This window comes from Cetorhinus maximus, chromosome 7 (assembly GCF_964194155.1).
Source record: "Cetorhinus maximus chromosome 7, sCetMax3.hap1.1, whole genome shotgun sequence".
Lineage (NCBI taxonomy): Eukaryota > Metazoa > Chordata > Chondrichthyes > Lamniformes > Cetorhinidae > Cetorhinus > Cetorhinus maximus.
This window is the reverse complement of record NC_135885.1, coordinates 61,174,976-61,192,224: the sequence shown is the minus strand read 5'-3', so window position 1 is coordinate 61,192,224 and position 17,249 is coordinate 61,174,976. Positions and strand designations below refer to the sequence as shown.

Below are 17,249 nucleotides of genomic sequence, written 5' to 3'. Positions count from 1 at the left end.
TCGAAGCAGATTCCATCGTAACTTTCAAAATAGAAGTGGATATGTACTTAAAAGGGAAACAAAATTGCAGGTAGGGGAGTCGGATTAATTGGACAGCACTTCAAAGAAGCAGCACAAGCATAATGGACTTTCAAACTCAGACTAACTCTCAAGCTCACTATCAAAATCATTCTTTTTATGATTCTATTTTTATGATTTGGACTTGGGCATTTGGAACATAAAATTAGCTGATGTTATAAAAGTATGAAGTTTGGTAAATTGCAAGAACTGTGAAAGATGCCAGGAAGCTATATGCAATATTGGATGGGCAGATAAGTGGTAGAGGCAATATAATATTTGTTGGGTTCCTGTGACATGAGAAGTAGTCCAACACCGTATGTTCAAAACTTTATCCTTATTGCTATTTTTAAAAATGGACCTTTTGCTGAACCAAAAAGACACAAGTCACCTGACCACAGAGATGGCCCTTTGTCTGAGGACCCCACCAGGAGTTCTAAGAACAAAAAATTATTTTCTCAGCTTCTGGAATCTCACACCTCATTGTATCCCTTGTAATCACAAAGACCAGCAGCCTTGCACATCCAACCTTGTCATGCCTTGAGAGCTGCAAACACATCTGAGACTGTCCAGACCTACTTCAAATGGAACCACAGGGATGTCATTTGCATCTGATAAGCTCACCCTGCTAGTGGAGTCAGTGGGTCTGCCTTGACAATGGCATCCCAAACACCAGACCCTCAACATAGATGGTCATAGAGTCAAAGTTACACAGCACAGAAACAGGCCCTTCAGCCCATCGTGTCCATGCTGGCCATCAAGCACCTATCTATTCTAATCCTTTTTCCAGCACTTAGCCCATAGCCCTGTATGCTATGGCTTTTCAAGTGCTCACCTAAATACTTCTTAAATGTTGTGAGGTTTCCTGCCACTACCACCCCCTCAGGCAGTGTGTTCCAGATTCCAACCACCTTCTGGGTGAAAAGTTTTTTCCTCAAATCCCCTCTAAACCTCCTGCCTCTTACCTTAAATCTATGCCCCCTGGTTATTGACACCTCTGCCAAGGGAAAAAGTTTTTTCCTATCTACCCTATCTATGCCCTTCATAATTTTGTATACCTCTATCAGGTTCCCCCTCAGCCTTCTCTGCTCAAAGGAAAACAACCCTAGCCTATCCAGTCTCTCTTCATAGCTGAAACCCTCCAGCCCAGGCATCATCCTAGAGAATCTCCTCTGCACCCTTTCCAGTGAAATCACGTCCTTCCTATAGTGTGGCAACCAGAACTGCACACAGTACTCCAGCTGTGGCCTGACTAGCATTTTATACAACTCCAACATAACCTCCCTGCTCTTATATTCTATGGCTCGGCTAATAAAGGCAAGTATCCCATATGCCTTCTTAACCACCTTATCTACCTGTGCTGCTGCCTTCAGGGATATATGGACATGCACACCCAGGTCCCTCTGATCCTCTGTACTTCCTAGGGTCCTACCATTCATTGTATATTCCCTTACTGTGTTAGTCCTCCCATACTGCATTACCTCACGCTTCTCAGGATTAAATTCCATTTGCTACTGCTCTGCCCATCTTACCAGCCCATCTATATCACCCTGTAATCTAAGGCTTTCCTCCTCACTATTTACGACACCACCAATTTTTGTGTTATCTGCGAACTTACTGATCATACCTCCTATATTCATGTTTAAATCATGAATGCACACTACAAACAGCAAATGTCCCAGCACTGATCCCTGCGGTACACCGCTCGTCACAGGCTTCCAATTGCAAAAACAACCTTCAAACATCACCCTCTGCATCCTGCGACTAAGCCAATTTTGGATCCAATTTGCCAAATTGCCCTGGACCCCATGGGCTCTTATCTTCTTGACCATTCTCCCATGCGGGACCTTGTCAAAAGGCTTACTGAAGTCCATGTAAACTACATCAACTGCACTACCCTCATCTATACAACTAGTCACCTCCTTGAAAAATTCAATCAAATTTGTTAGACATGATCTCCACCTGACAAAGCCATGCTGACTATCCCTGATTAATCCCTGCCTCTCCAAGTAGAGATTAATGCTGTCCCTCAGAATTTTTTCCAATAGTTTCCTTACCACTGATGTTAGACTCACTGGCCTGTAATTACCCGGTTTATCCCTACTACCCTTCTTGAATAATGGTACCACATTCGCTGTCCTCCAGTCCTCTGGCACCTCTCCTGTGGCCAGAGAGGATTTGAAAATTAGTGTTAGAACCCCTTGCCTCACATAGCAACCTGGGATACATCTCATCTGGGCCTAGCGATTTGCCCACTTTTAAGCCTGCTAAAACCACTAATACCTCCTCCCTTTCAATGCTAATTTGTTCAAGTATATCACAGTCCCCCTCCCTGATTTCTACACCTACATCGTCCTTCTCCGTAATGAACATAGATGAAAAGTAATCATTTAAAACCTCACCTATGTCCTCTGGCTCCACACACAGATTGCCACTTTGGTCCCTATTTGGCCATGTTCTTTCCTTGGTTATCCTCTTGCCCTTAATATATCTATAAAATGCCTTGGGATTTTCCTTTATCTTGCCCGCCAGTGTTTTTTCATGCCCCCTCTTCGCTTTCCTAATTAATTTTTTTAAAGTACCCCCTACACTTTCTATACTCCTCTCGGGCTTCCGCTGTTTTCAGCCTTCTGCGTCTGCCATAAACCTCTTTTTTTTTCCCTATCCAATCCACTATATCCCTTGACATCCAGGGTTCCCTGGACTTGTTGGTCCTACCCTTCACCTTTATGAGAACATGTTCACCCTAAACTCTCACTATTTCCTTTTTGAATGACTCCCACTGGTCTGATGTAGACTTTCCCACAAGTAGCTGCTCCCAATCCACTTTGGCCAGATCCTGCCTTATCATATTGAAATCAGCCTTCCCCCAATTCAGGAACTTTATTTCCGGTCCATCTTTGTCCTTTTCCAAAACTACAGGCTTATGGTCACTATCCCCAAAATGCTCCCCCACTGACACTTCTACCACTTGCCCGGCTTCATTCCCTAAGATTAGGTCCAGTGCCGCCCCTTCTCTTGTAGGATTTTCTACGTGCTGGCTCAAAAATCTCTCCTGGGTGCACTTTAAGAATTCCGCTCCCTCAAAGTCTTTCACACTAAGACTATCCCAGTTAATATTGGGGAAGTTGAAATCCCCTACTATTATTACCCTATTATTTTTACACTTCTCTGAGATTTGCCTACATATCTGCTCCTCTAACTCCCGCTGACTGTTTGGAGGCCTATAGTACACTCCCAGCAAAGTGATTTCCCCCTTTTTGTTTTTGTTCTACCCAGATGGCCTCATTTGAGGAACCTTCTAAGATACCATCCCTCCTTACTTCAGTAATTGACTCTATGATCAATAGTGCAATGCCATCTCCTCTTTTACACGGCTTCATGCCTGAAGATTCTATACCCTGGAATATTGAGCTCCCAGTCCTGCCCTTCCCTCAACTATGTCTCTGTGATAGCAACAATATCATATTCCCATGTGGTAATCAACACCCTCAATTCATCTGCCTTACTTGTAAGACTCCTTGCATTAAAATAATTGCAATCCAGCCTTGCATTATTCCCTTGTGCCTTAACAGGTCTAAATTGGCTCTGCCTTTCAGGCTGACTTAGTTTCTCTTCTATATTTGGTTGTGCATCACCCCCTACTGTACCTCCACTCTGTATCCCAACCCCCTGCCAAATTAATTTAACCCCCCGCCCCGCTCCCCCCCCCCCCCCCCCCCCCCCCAAAAGTGCTAGCAAACCTCCCCGCAAGGATGTTGGTCCCGTTCCGGTTCAAGTGTAACCTACTCGACTTGTACAGGCCCCACCTTCACCAGAAACAAACCCAGTGATCCAGGAAACTAAAGCCCTCCCTCCTGCACCATCTCTTCAGCCATGCATTCATCCTCTCTATCCTCCAACTCCTGTACTCACTAGCAAGTGGCACAGGGAGTAATGCAGAGATTACAACCTATGAGGTCCTGCTTTTTAATCTGCTATCTAGCTCCCTAAATTCTTGTTGCAGGACCTCATCCCCCTTTCTACCTATGTCGTTGGTACCAATGTGAACCATGACCTCTGACTGTTCGCCCTCCCGCTTCATAATGCCTTGCAACCGTTCTGTGACATCCTTGACCCTGGCACCAGGGAGGCAACACACCATTCTGGAGACACATCCACGGCTGTAGAAGCACCTGTCTGTATCCCTCACTATTGAGTCTCCTACCACTATTGCTCTTGCACTCTTACTCCTCCCCCCTTGTGCAGCTGAGCCACCCACAGTGCCCGTGAACTTGGCTCTGGCTGCACTCTCCAGAGGAACCTTCACCCTCACCGTTTTCAAACACAGAAAAACGGTTCTTGAGTGAGATACACTCTGGGGCTTTTCTGACTACCTGCCTGTCTTCCTTTTTCTGCCTGGTGGTCACCCATTCCCTCTCTGACTGCACTTCCTTCAACTGTGGAGTGACCACATCTAAAAACGTGCTATCCACGTAACCCTCAGCATCGCAGATGCACCGCTGTGTCTCCAGCTGATGCTCAAGCTCTGAAACCTGTTGCTCAAGCTGGTCAAGCCAGTGGCACTTCCTGCACATGCGGTCATCCAGACTGCAAGGAGTATCTAAGAATTCCCATATGTTGCAGGCCGTACAACACACGGGACTGAGCTCCCTTGCCATACTTTTTGTTTGTTTTAATTGAAAGACCATTTCCTTAAATTTATGTCATGTAGAAAACTATTTAGTTTTTCTTAAAAAAACAAATGCTGAGACTCTTACCTTCTGTAATGTTGCTTTAAAGTGGAAAAAAAACAACTTACCCACTGCCTACCAATCAGCTCTCTCCCTTGTCCTGATGTCACTCTTTTTGAATTCCAGCACTGGCGAATGTCTGGGTGAGAACCGGCTCCCTCACAGGTAAACTCCGCTCCTGCTCTTTATATAGCCGCTCTGCTCCCTCACAGGTAAACTCCCGTCTCTTTCAACAACTAATGACTGGGACATTATCAACCCCAAAATCAAAGCCAATTCCAGACGGTGGATAAACATCCCTTTTGAAGTCATTGTGGAGAAGAAAGGTCATTTGACTCAAAGGACCATTTTGAAATCCCTACATGCCTTTGAGAACTGGGAACTAGTCAGTCTGCTGCTTTAACATCCAACTGGTGAGCCAGCAAGAAGCAGGCCCCTCCAGGCAGAACAACCACCTGTTCATCAAGCCAGTCTCTACTGGAAGATTTTGCACCATTGCCGACAGAGCTGATTCAGTCTCTGTGTACCTACTTTATCTTGCATTCAGCACCAACTGAAAAGCGTATACTACAACTCCAGCCTTCAGCCAGCTGAACTCGAACGTCGACATAAAAGACCTCCTTATTGGACCCTGACTTTGGATTCTGGAAATCACGTGAACTAATATTCATTTCAATGGTTATTGTACATTAAAGCTCCTTTTCTCTATCCCCCCTTTACTGTGTGTGGGTTTGTGTGTTTGGAGTGGGATGTTGCAAACACTCCTTTCATTTTGAATGTGGAAAATAAATTAACCTTCTGAGTTAATCCTAACTTGAGTTTCCTGTGGCTTATTAGTAAATGGGATCACAAAAACAGAGGGATTGGGAAAACACACTCTCGCCTACTTTTAAAAAGCTAATTTAAAACACCCTCTGCTTACGAACAGGTAAGAGGAAATTAGTGCAGTCTGTCTGTCTCTGTCCTGTCCAAAATATATGCATAAGTTTGAGGTACTCCAATTTTCAGGGAAAAAACAGAATAGAAGTATACACCTAATAGACTTAGAGGTGGGGTGAGCTGGCAGTGTTGCAGCACCTACTGGAAGGTGAGCCCCTTTTAGACTGATAATGCCCAGGTGAATTTGGCATTACCGATTCCAGAGGAGGATCCTCCAGTGAGGAGGAGAACCTGAGGAAGGTTCAGGCACACAGATCTGGACAGCAGCAACTTCTTGGCCACCTGCAGGGGCAACCTCATGATGGTGAAGCAACAGAAGGCCATTGAAGGACTGGGCACAGAGAGCAGCACAGAAATGAAGGTACCCAATGGCCAGAGTGTACAAATAACGCATGAGCTACCTCCAGATGTTGGATTGGCAATGTCACTGAAGACTGCGCCTATCCAGAAAGGCTGTGGCTGATCTGTGTGCCATTTTAAAAGCACCTGGATCTGCACCTTAAGTGCTGTAAGCTGCAGGGCTATGGGCTGGGTGCAGGAAGGTGGGATTAGAAAGAGCACCTGGGTGTCCTTGGGCTGGCATGGACAAGATGGGCTGAATGGCCTCTTTCTGTGCTGTAACTTTTTTATGGTTCTATGGTTCTATGGATGGCAGAGGAGGTAAGTTCCAATTGCAATGGTGGTCATCTGATGCCCATGGCTCTCAAGGTCACTGTGGCCCTGAATTTCTGTGCCTCAGGTTCATTCCAGGGGCCCACTGGAGACATGTACGAAATCTCTCAACCAGCCACACGTCACTGCATTAAGGTAGTGGCAGATGCCCTCTTCAGGATAGTCAACCAGTACATTAAGTTCAGAACTGATGCAGACAATCAGGCCAAGAGAGCCAGAGGACTCGATGTCATGACAGGATTTTCCCAGGTGAAAGGTTTCATACACCACACACGTGACCATCAAGGCTCCCACAGGCCAGCCAGTGGCCTTCATGAACAAGAAGAGATTTCATTCCCTCAATGTCCAACTCATCTGTGACCACCACCAGGGGATCCTGTAGGTGTGTTTTGTGCTTGTTTACCCTGGACCAGCTGCAATGCTCACATTCTCTGGCATTCCTAGGTTTCACAGCTTTTCACTCCCCCTGTGATCCTGCAGGGATGGATACTTGCCAAAAAGAGTTACCTGCTGAAGAGATGACTGCTAACACCACTGAGGAAACTTAGAGCACAGGCAGAGGAACACTATAACTTGAGCCAAGCTGCAACCAAAGCAGCCATTGAGCAGACCATCAGCCTCCTCAAAATGAGATTCAGACATCTGGACTGATCAAGTGGTGTGCTTCAATATACCCCATTGAGGGTCTCCCAGATCGTGGTGATCTGCTGTGCTTTACACAACCTGGCACTGCAGAGTGGGGAGGCCCTGGCTGCTGAAGACACAATGGAGCACAAGGCAACCTCAGACGACGAGAAGGATGAAAAAGCCGAAGAGGGTTCACAGCATTCTGACAGACATGACGGTCTGCTTGGAGGGTACCAAGATATAGGAGCAAGGAAGACTTGGGAGGCACTTATACTCACATGTTTTGCTTGACTCTTACCACTGCACAACCAGTCAAATAAAGGTCCACACTCCAAGCACACAGAAAGCACTCACCTCTGCTAGAAGGCCATACCCACTCGACCACTAGAAGCTGGTGCTTTTGCAATGTGAAAATGAGCACACACAAGCCATGGTCAACACTAGCCAGCCCCTGGGTTGACACATCCCACTCTTGCACTGTTGGATGGCCACCAACACTGAATTGGAATGTTCATAAACCAAATTAGACATTCATGACATTAATCATAACACACAAGTGAATATTCATTACTTTTCTGAGCAACTGAGGCCCACTATATCTTAAATTTCTTAAATCTTTTATGTGTGCTCCTTCGTTGTGCTCCCCTTCACTGCCAGCTGCACCAGAGGCAGGCTACTGGTCTTGCTTCCCCATAGCCTGGGATGACCTTAGTTGCCCTCCTCTTGCCTGCAGCATCCTGGCATACTGAGGGACTCATGGACAGGTGCAGAAGCCTGCTCTGATGTCACGGCAACTAGAGGTGCTGGGGTTGCCATCAGAGGAGCTGAGGAGCCACTGTCCATGCTTGGAGCATCCTAAAAGGGACCCCAGAAGTGGAAGGCTGCCACTCCTCCTCCCTTGTAAGGCACACCTGTACCTCCCTGTTGACCCAAGAGGGGCGAGGACCTGGGGCAGATTCCAGGCGCCTCGGCCACACATGCCTTGCCACTGCTCCCTTGAGTTCATGGGCAAGGCGATAGCATGCAGGACTGCGTGCATTTCTGACATCCACTGACTGGTCTGCTGGATGTAGCTCACCATGAAAGTCACCAATCTTTCAATGGAGGAGGCCACATGCACAGGTGAGAGGGAGATTGCAGCACTTATTACCTGAATGAACTCTCCCACTGTCTAAGCTAGGTCATGGGTACGCTCTGGAAGATCCACCAGATCTTCACGCAATTCACACTGTACTTCCAGTATTTGCTGCCTCGCGGACAACTCCAGAGGGACGTCATCTGGGACTCAGCATTGACTTGGCCTCTCACATTCCTCCAACTGTCAGTGGTCTCGACTGACACAGCCTCTGACAGCTGATCAGGCACACGTGCTTGTATCAGGTTGTGACCCCAAATCTATTCGCGAGGGCGTGCCCACTGAGGTGAAAGTATTTATTTTGGTGGCGGGTGATGGGGAATGGTGTGACACTGCACCCTCTGAGGTCCCCACCTCTTCCTCAAAGGTGAATGTGTCCCCCGGAAACGGCAGCTCTTTGTGTTCGCAGTTGACCAGTGAAAGAGAACAGGAAGATCAACGCTTCTCATTCCTCCACACAGGAGCCTAAAGGGTTGGCTGCAGCTCACTTCGATGCCTGCACATCGGAGGGCACAACCATCCTTATGCTCACTTGAGTCTTCCCTCATGCCTGGTTCTAAGGCCACTCACCATTGTTACTATCCCAGATGATGTGAGTACCAGACTAACCAGGGCGGAACCTGGCTTGATAGATCCTAACTTTTATTTTTTTGTTTAGAAACATGGAGGGCGGCTACTGAACAGATTCACAGGAGTCAGCTGATGAACTTTTAACTAAAGAATAAAACATTTATTAAACAAGAAAAGATGAACTATATTACAATACTCCTTCAGCCATAACTATACCTTTACAGATATATACAGATTCGTAAGTATAACACAAGTTACAAAAGCAATCTTATACTCTCATGTTCACAGTAAGTACACAGTCCATATAAACCAATAGGCGACTATGGCCAGGCACACCACACTCCAGAACCAAGTGACAGATACCACCCTAAACAGATGCTATGGATCCCTCATCAACTCCCCCCAAATGCTTGTCACACCACGAGGCAGCCAGTCTTACTGAACTCTGTCTTTCACACATGGGTTTCCAATCTCCGCTCTCGAAGAACCCGCATTGGAATCTTCTCCCAAATGACGCTTTCTCTCGGATGCCTTCCACAAGGGTCCAACTCCCAGGGTTTCAAATTCTTCCTCCGATCGCCACGTGCATTCAAGTTTTGCCTTTCACGCATTCTCTCTCAGATACTCAGCTGTGCTAACAGGACACCATTGCTTCATATGCCCATAGTAAGGAGTCACCAAATTTTGGCCGTCTCCTCAGATCTTCTGGCTTCTTGCAAGCCTATATTGCTTTAAGTCTGCGTCCTGCAGCTTTCTCTCTTTAAGCTTGGAGTCCTCCTCTGCGCCTCATTCTTAACTTTACTTAACAGGGCCTTTTCCAGATTCCTGTTCTTTTCCTTTGATTAGAAGGTCTTCTGGGGACCCCTCCTTTCTGTGCCACTCCTTGGCTTTGGGACCTTTCAGTTCTTTTAGGAAATCTGCTCTCTGCAGTTCCCTCTGCTGTGTTCAGCTTCTCCTGGCTTCTGGTTTCAACTGGACTAAAAAACCACTGTTTTGTCTCTCCCTGTGTCTGTGGCCCCTTGTTGCTAGGCAATAGCCCAGTTTTCTACTTCAAAAGTCACAAAACCTCATTAAAATGCAGGTATACAAACAAACCCACTTGCAGGCAACTTTTAAAATTAAACTAAAACTCAAGATCCCCCCTTTCCTAACACCAATGCAGAAACACAAAGTAAACTTAAACTTAAAGCTGAAATTCATTCCTAACACCCACAAATATAACTTACTTAAACTATCTCTAGTTCCTAGCACCCTCCTCTAATTGAACTCCGGCCTCACCGTCCGCCATGGTAACTTGCCAGCTGCAGAGCCTCCTCTTCCATTGAAGTCAGGATGGCGATGATTGGGATGCTGCCACTCATCTGTGTCCCTCCCTTGTGTTCTAGGACCTTTACTCCTGCGGGAAGTCAGAAGAATAAAGTTAGTGACCGCACTGGGCAAACACAATACCTAATCGCCTAGCCGATTTGCTGCAGTGTCTGTGGCCAATGGCATGCATGTGGCACTGGGTCACTCTAGAGTGACTTTGCCTGGATTGGCAGTGCCAAGCTCATGTCTCCTGATAGAGCTACAGCCATTCCTTTCCAAGGAGACGTGGCTGCCTCACCCGACTGCCACCGATATACTAGTCTCTCCCTCCCCACCATTCCCACCCTCTCATTTACCCATTTGCTGCCCACCAAAGACAACTGAGGTTTTTCACTTACCCTGGCAGATTGGAGAAATCATTGACCCATTTGCAGCACTGCAGCCATGTTCAATGGACAATCCCACTGTTGCTAATCTCCTCTGTGATCTCCATACAGAGCTGCACGGTTAGACAGGGAGGCCTCCTCTTTCTGTTCCTGAGGAAGAGGACCTCCTGTCTTTCCCGAGTAGCCTAGAGGAGAATATGGAGGAAGCTGTCACTGGACCATGGGGCTACCCAGGATCAAAGCTCTACCATGCCCACTAACAGGTTTCCAATGTGGCTTTGTTGCATTGATTGTGTATGGTTGCTGGTTACAGGCTCTTAGGAGAGATCATTGATTCTTGGAGGTGGTGATAGGTTCTTGGGGGGTGGTCCCTGACTCTTGGAGATGGCCCTTGACTCTTGTGGGTGGCCCTTGACTCTTGGGAGTGGTCCCTGACACTTGGGGCTGGTCCCTGGCTATTAGTCACAGGGTGAGGGGGGTGATCACTGACTTTTGGGAATGGTCGCTGGTCTCAGGGTGATGTGGTTGGTCACAGGCATCCCTACCAGTTCCCATAAATTTCTAACTAATTTGTTAGGTGACAGTTAAAGTACTATCTGGAGTTTGCTGACACCAATATGGAAAGGGCATTAAAGCCATAGAGAGCATACAACACACATTCATCTATAGAAACCATAGAAAAGTTACAGCATAGTAAGAGGCCATTCAGCCCATTGTGTCTGCACCAATGGAAAAATAAAAAATAAAAAAAACAGCTCCACATTCTAAACCCACCTTACAGCACCCGGTCCGTAGTCTTGCAAGTTACAGCATTTTAGGTACAGATCCAGGTATCTTTTAACTGAATTGAGGGTTTCTGCCCCCACCACCAAACCAAGCAGTGAATTCCAAACACCCACCATCCTCTGGGTGAAGAAGATTTTCCTCATGACCCCTCTAATCCTTCTACCGATCACCTTAAATTTGTGCCCCCTGGTAATTGACCTCTCTGCTAGGGGAAACAGGGCATCCCTGTCTACTCTATCTAGGCCCCTCATAATCTTGTCCACTCATAATCAGGTCACCCCTCAGCCCCCTCAGTTCCAAGGAAAATAACCCCAGCCTATCCAATCGTTCCTCATAGTTGCAATTTGAATAACACTGGGGAATTTATAGTTATGATGATACATTTGAGATATTGGAGCTATTCCTACTAAATCAGAGAAGGCTAAAATAAATCTTTACAGAGGTTTTTAAATTGTGATGAATTACAATAAATAGGGAAAGACCATTTCTTCTGTTTGGGAGAGTCAGTGACAAGGTGTCATCAATTTAAAATTAACAGTAAGAAAATGAAGAACGAGGTTAGGAAAAATTTCTTTACAATGAGGGTTGTTGAAGCATGAAATGCTTTGTCACAGGGAGTTGTTAAGAAAAAGACAATTGAATTTTTTAAAGAAAAACTGGATCTATATTTGAAACAGAGGAAGATACAAGATTATGAGGGGAGTGCAGGCAGTTTTAGATTGCTCTAGCAAAGAGTTTGCCAAGGGCACAAATGACCCCCTTCTATCCTGTAAATTCCTATGACTCTATGGGTCTAAATGGTAAACTTGAGCATATTTTCCTGCAAAACTCCTTGAACTTTTGAGGAAGTCACATACTCATTGTACTATATGGAAGGCTCTACAATATGGTGCAGCTAGACTTTCAAAAAAAAAAGATAAATTTCCACACAGCTATTAGTAATTTTCCCTTTAAAATCTATTTGTTGTAAGTGGGCCTTTTTCTTCAGTGCACAGATTCTTTAAATTTTTTTGCACATCCGCACACACATTGTTAATCTTACAAGGTCTGCACAGTAACTTTCAGGCTGCTTAGTGGGGACATTAGCAGTGGGAATTCAAGGTAAGCTTTGAAATAATAAGCAATTAACTGAAGGATTGAAAACAACAGGTACTAGTTAGAGGAATTATGTCAGGGTAGTAATGTTGGGGGATACCCCAAGGATCAGTATTAGGGCTACTATTGTTGTAATTTACATTAATGACTTGAATTCAGAAACTCAATGGAAATTGGCTCAACCAAGAGGCATGAAATCAGGGATAACTCTTGTGCTCTTCTTCAAAATAGTGCCATGGGATCTTTTGCATGCACTTGAGAGAGCAGATAAAGTCTTGGTTTAATGTCTCATTTAGAAGATGGCACCTTTGACACTGCAGCATTCCTTCAGTACTGCACTGAAGTGTCAACCTAGATTTTTTTTGCTTGAGTGGAACTTGAACCTACAGCCTTCTGGCTCAAAGGCAATAGTGCTGCCAACTAAGGCTGACACTATAGATTGCTCTCACTGAAACAGATGGGAGATGTTAAGTAATTGGAGTCAGTTCAAAGAAGACTCATGACCAATCACATGTCAGAGATCTGAGATATGAGGAGATGCTGGAGAAACTTGGGATTTTCAAAATCGAAAGGACATGACTGAAAAGTGACCTTACACAAGACAGTAAAATGACTAAAGGGTACACCTCGCAAATTACACCAAATTAAATTGCAAGAGTAGGACAGAGTTCATAGGTTGAAACTAGTAAACCACCAGGATTGATATGAAGTTCTTCTCCTTACAAATTAGCAAATGGAATAGACTGCTGTATAGAGACAAGAACCTGAGAAGCTTTTAAGAAACAACTGGATACCCCTAAGGGCTTTTCTGGAAAGAATCATTGAATGGTTACAGCACAGGAGAACATTCAACCCATCAAGCCTGTGTTGACTCTCTGCACAAACAATAAGTTAGTCTCTCTTCCCTGCCCAGTTCCCCGTAGCCCGGTAATTCTTTTCCTCTCAGCTGCTTATCCAATTCCTTTTTGAAAGCCACAATGAATCTGCCTCCACCACCCTCTCAGGCAACACATTCCAGGTTGTGACCACTCACTATGTGAAAAGGGTTTTTTGCTCATATTGCCATTGCTCTTTAAACAACAAAGATGGGCAAAATGACCATCCTGATTTGTAATTTTTTGTGACGTGAACCCCAGACACCAATTTTTTGAGTCTGGAAAAACACACGTTTGTGGAGGAGTGGGAAAGATGCAAAAAGAGTGGAAGCAAAACATTGTGCCATCATTCGAGAGACAGCTGCTGTGAAGAGGGGATCTTAGCTTTCTGTAGAAGAATGAGTTTAATGGGCCGAATTGCCTTCTACCTCTAATACAAATGTGCCACAGTATCTAAATTTTGGCCTTGGATTTGTGCATTAAAATTAATAGGGTTTTCATGGTTAGCAAACTTTAGTAATCAGTAACCAGTGATTAACTTCTTAATACGGTATGCTTCATTGGTTCCCTAAATTCAATTTGTATTCCAGCCTGACTGAATACTGGGATTAGCCTGCCTCCGTTCCTCTCTCTTGCTTTCTCTCAATTGCAAAACTAAACACTTGCAAATCTCACAGCCAGATGGGCTGTGAAGAAAGAAAGAGAAATAAAGAAGATGGAGACAGAGGAAGGAAACAGCTGCCACCTTCTGCTCAGTTCAAAACTGGGCAGGATGAAAGCACTGGGCACAAAGCCATAGGCCAACCTGTTAATGCATCCATGGAGAATATTTAAATACCTCACCTGTCAATCAGATCACTCTTTCAGGACATCAACAAATAGCACTGCTGAGTGCTGTCACTGTGATGTCTTCCACAAAATCACACATTTAAACTACTTAAATTCTTTCAATCTCTGCATGTGCAGAGCAATTTTTGTCCTTCTACTGGAAAACGAGATATTTAGGGACAATTTTAAAAGTCAAGCTAATGGTAGAAAGTTGGCATCAGAAATGGACATACACTAGATTTAATTTTAGCAAAGCATGGATACTGTGGATGTACATTTTTGATATTGCTGCTGGGTAAGGGCAGCTTGGTAAAATTTCCTATTTAATGACTGGTATTAAAAAGCTGATGATTGGTAATCTATCTGAAAACTGGACAGGCGACCACTCTGTGCAAGTGGAATTCTCAAGTATACAGTTTAAAAGTGTGCAGTAAGATATTTTCAATATTTAATGGCAGTATTTGTGTTGGGGGTTGGGGGGTGGATGGGAAGGAAGGAAGGCAGTGAGTAACTGAGCCACACAGACTAAGAAGGGAATAGATTCAATGCCTGAAATGTGCTGAGTTAACTAATTTCAGTTTTGGGGTGGTAGGGTGCTACAAGTTTCCTGAGTTAAGGGAGAAAATTGTACACATTCTTCTTCTCTATCCAGTGGCCTTGTTGAAGTGCACAACATATTGAAAAGGATTAGTCTTGGCTGTGATATCCTCCACAATGAAACCGACTCAAACTTGAATAAAAGCCACTGGGTGAGGTCCCAAAGGGTACCTGTAAATCAGTATCCATGTTTTCAGAAGGCAGAGGAGAAGATCGGTGAGAAAAACAGTATCTATTTCAATCTATTTCATAATCTTAAGAAAACAGTTCAATATATTTTAACGGTTTTGCAATCCATCTGGTGATGTTGAATGGAATGTTTACAGTGAAAAAAAAAGCAAGTAAACTGGATTAGATAATTGGAGAGCATTGGCATTGGCATGATGACTCAATGAACTCCTTCGGTGATACTTCCCTAATGTTAATGACTGCAACCTTTGAATTAAGTCACTTTGCACATGTTATATCATTCATTTGCAATGCCCAATCATGCACATACACTGAAATGTAAATAAAGTTGAGATAAAGGAACAAACTTACATTTATATAGTGCCCTTCATGAGAAGGTTGATTGACTGATTCCTTGGGATGAAGGGGTTATCTTATGAGGAAAGATTGGACAGGTTGGGCCTGTGTCCATTGGATTTTAGAAGAAGGGGAGAAAATCTTATTGAAACATATAAGATACTGAGGGGATTTGACAGAGTGGATACTGAGAGGACGTTTCCCCTTAGGGAAGAGACTAGAACTATTGTAATATCACTTTAAGAATGATGTCCCTTTAAGAAGCTCAACATGCAGATGAACCAGGTATCTGGATGTCATCATGTAACCACAAGCCACGGCCTCTCTTTGCGCTTTAGTACCCAGGACAACAGGATGTGCCAAGAGATTGTTCTACTGCTTTTTCTGGTTTAGCTGTAAATAAATCTCACCAGAGATCCTCAAGCGAATGGAATCCACGTACCTCATTTGTGTTACATATAGATAGCACAAGGGTATCATGACAAGAACTAGAAGGCATGGTTTAAAAATAAGGGGTCTCCCATTTAAGACGGAGATGAGGAGAATTTTTTCTCTCAGAGCATCATTAGTCTGTGGAATTCTCTTCCCCAGAGATCAATGGTGGCAGGCTCATTGAATATTTTTAATACTGAGTTAGATAGATTCTTGATTGACAAGGGAGTCAAAGAATATACAGCGTTACAGGAAAGTAGAGTTGAGGCCACGATCAGATCAGCCATGCTCTTATCAAATGGTGGAGCAGCCTCGAGGGGCCGAACAGCCTATTCCTAATTTGTATGTTTGTATGCCTATGGACTGAACAAAGCAAAGCAATCACACAATCTGTATTTGGTGTCCCCAGTATAGATGAGACCACATCGTAGGCAGTGAACATAGAATTCTAAATCATAATAAATACAAGTAAATCACAAATTCATCAGGAAGGAATGTATGTGGTCCTGGACCTGGTGAGAAGGGAGGAAGGAGATAAAGGGCAGGTGTTGCATATCTTGTGCTTGGAAGGGAAGCTGCTTTGGAAGCAAAGTGGCAACTGAGCAGCAGAGCAGAGTGTCACAGGAGGAATGGATTCTTCTGAATGCTGAAAGGGTAGGGGAGGGCATGATGTATTTGGTGGTGGCCTCATGCTGGAAATGACAGAGGATGATCATAAGATCATAAGAAATTGGAGCAAGAGTCGATCATTCGGCCCCTCAAGCCTGCTCTGCATTCAGTAAGATCATGGCTGATCTGAATGTGGCCTTAATTCCACTTTCCTGCCTGCCCGCCAAAACCCCTTGACTGCCTTATGGATGAAAAATAAAAAATCTAACTCAGTTGAATGTTGCAGCTGCTAGAGTGGAAGATGAGGGCAAGGTAAGTCCTAACATGGTTCTGAGATGGAGGGAAAAGCGTGAGAACAGACATAGAGGAAATGGAATGGGCATGGCCGAGGACCCAGTCAACCACAGTGGAGGGAAATCGACAGTTGAGGGAAAAGGAAGACAGTTCTGAAAAAGTTTATCAACCTGAAATGTTAACTCTTTATTTCTCCGCTGCTGCCTGATTATAGGGATGTAGGAAATAGAAGCAGGTGTAGGCCATTCACCCCTGCTCCGCCACCCATTGAACCTGCTCTGCCATTCAAGCATGTCATGGCTGATCATCTACCTCTACACCATTTTTCCCCACTATCCCCATATCCCTTGAATTAATTATAATGAGATTATACTGACTACTTCAGCATTTTCAGTTTTTACTTCAGATTTCCAGTGTCCACAGTATTTTGCTTTTGTATTTATGTTCTCAAGTCTCTGGGGTGGGACCTGGGTGTAGTAACTGTAGCTTTAAGGAATGTAGTGACTGTAGCTTTAAGACTTATTGTACTGTGCAGAGTGTCACATGACAGTGTGAACGAATCAGCCCAAAGCACGGGGAGGCTAGGGGTGAAGTTTGTGTCTAGTTGTCGTTCTTGATGGAAGCATGTAACTGCTGCTGTAGCCCTGTAAATAAAGTTCATCTGTTTCTTATGAGAAACCAGCCTGGGAAATCAAGCCCATGACAACTGGCGATGAGGATAAATTGGTTCCGGCGCTGTCACTCGCCCGGTGAATGTGAGTGTCTTGTTTTAAACAGGAGA

The 17,249-nt window shown here is 44.6% G+C and overlaps 1 long non-coding RNA gene across 1 annotated transcript; it reads right to left on the bottom strand.

Annotated features, from left to right (window-relative positions):
- Window positions 1–8,867: 8,867 nt before the first annotated feature.
- Window positions 8,868–10,818, bottom strand: LOC144682474 (uncharacterized). Its single transcript, XR_013577049.1, has 3 exons — window positions 10,440–10,818; window positions 9,960–10,129; window positions 8,868–9,781 (listed from the first exon to the last, which is right to left on the bottom strand). It is a non-coding gene; the product is annotated as an uncharacterized LOC144682474 (long non-coding RNA).
- Window positions 10,819–17,249: the final 6,431 nt, after the last annotated feature.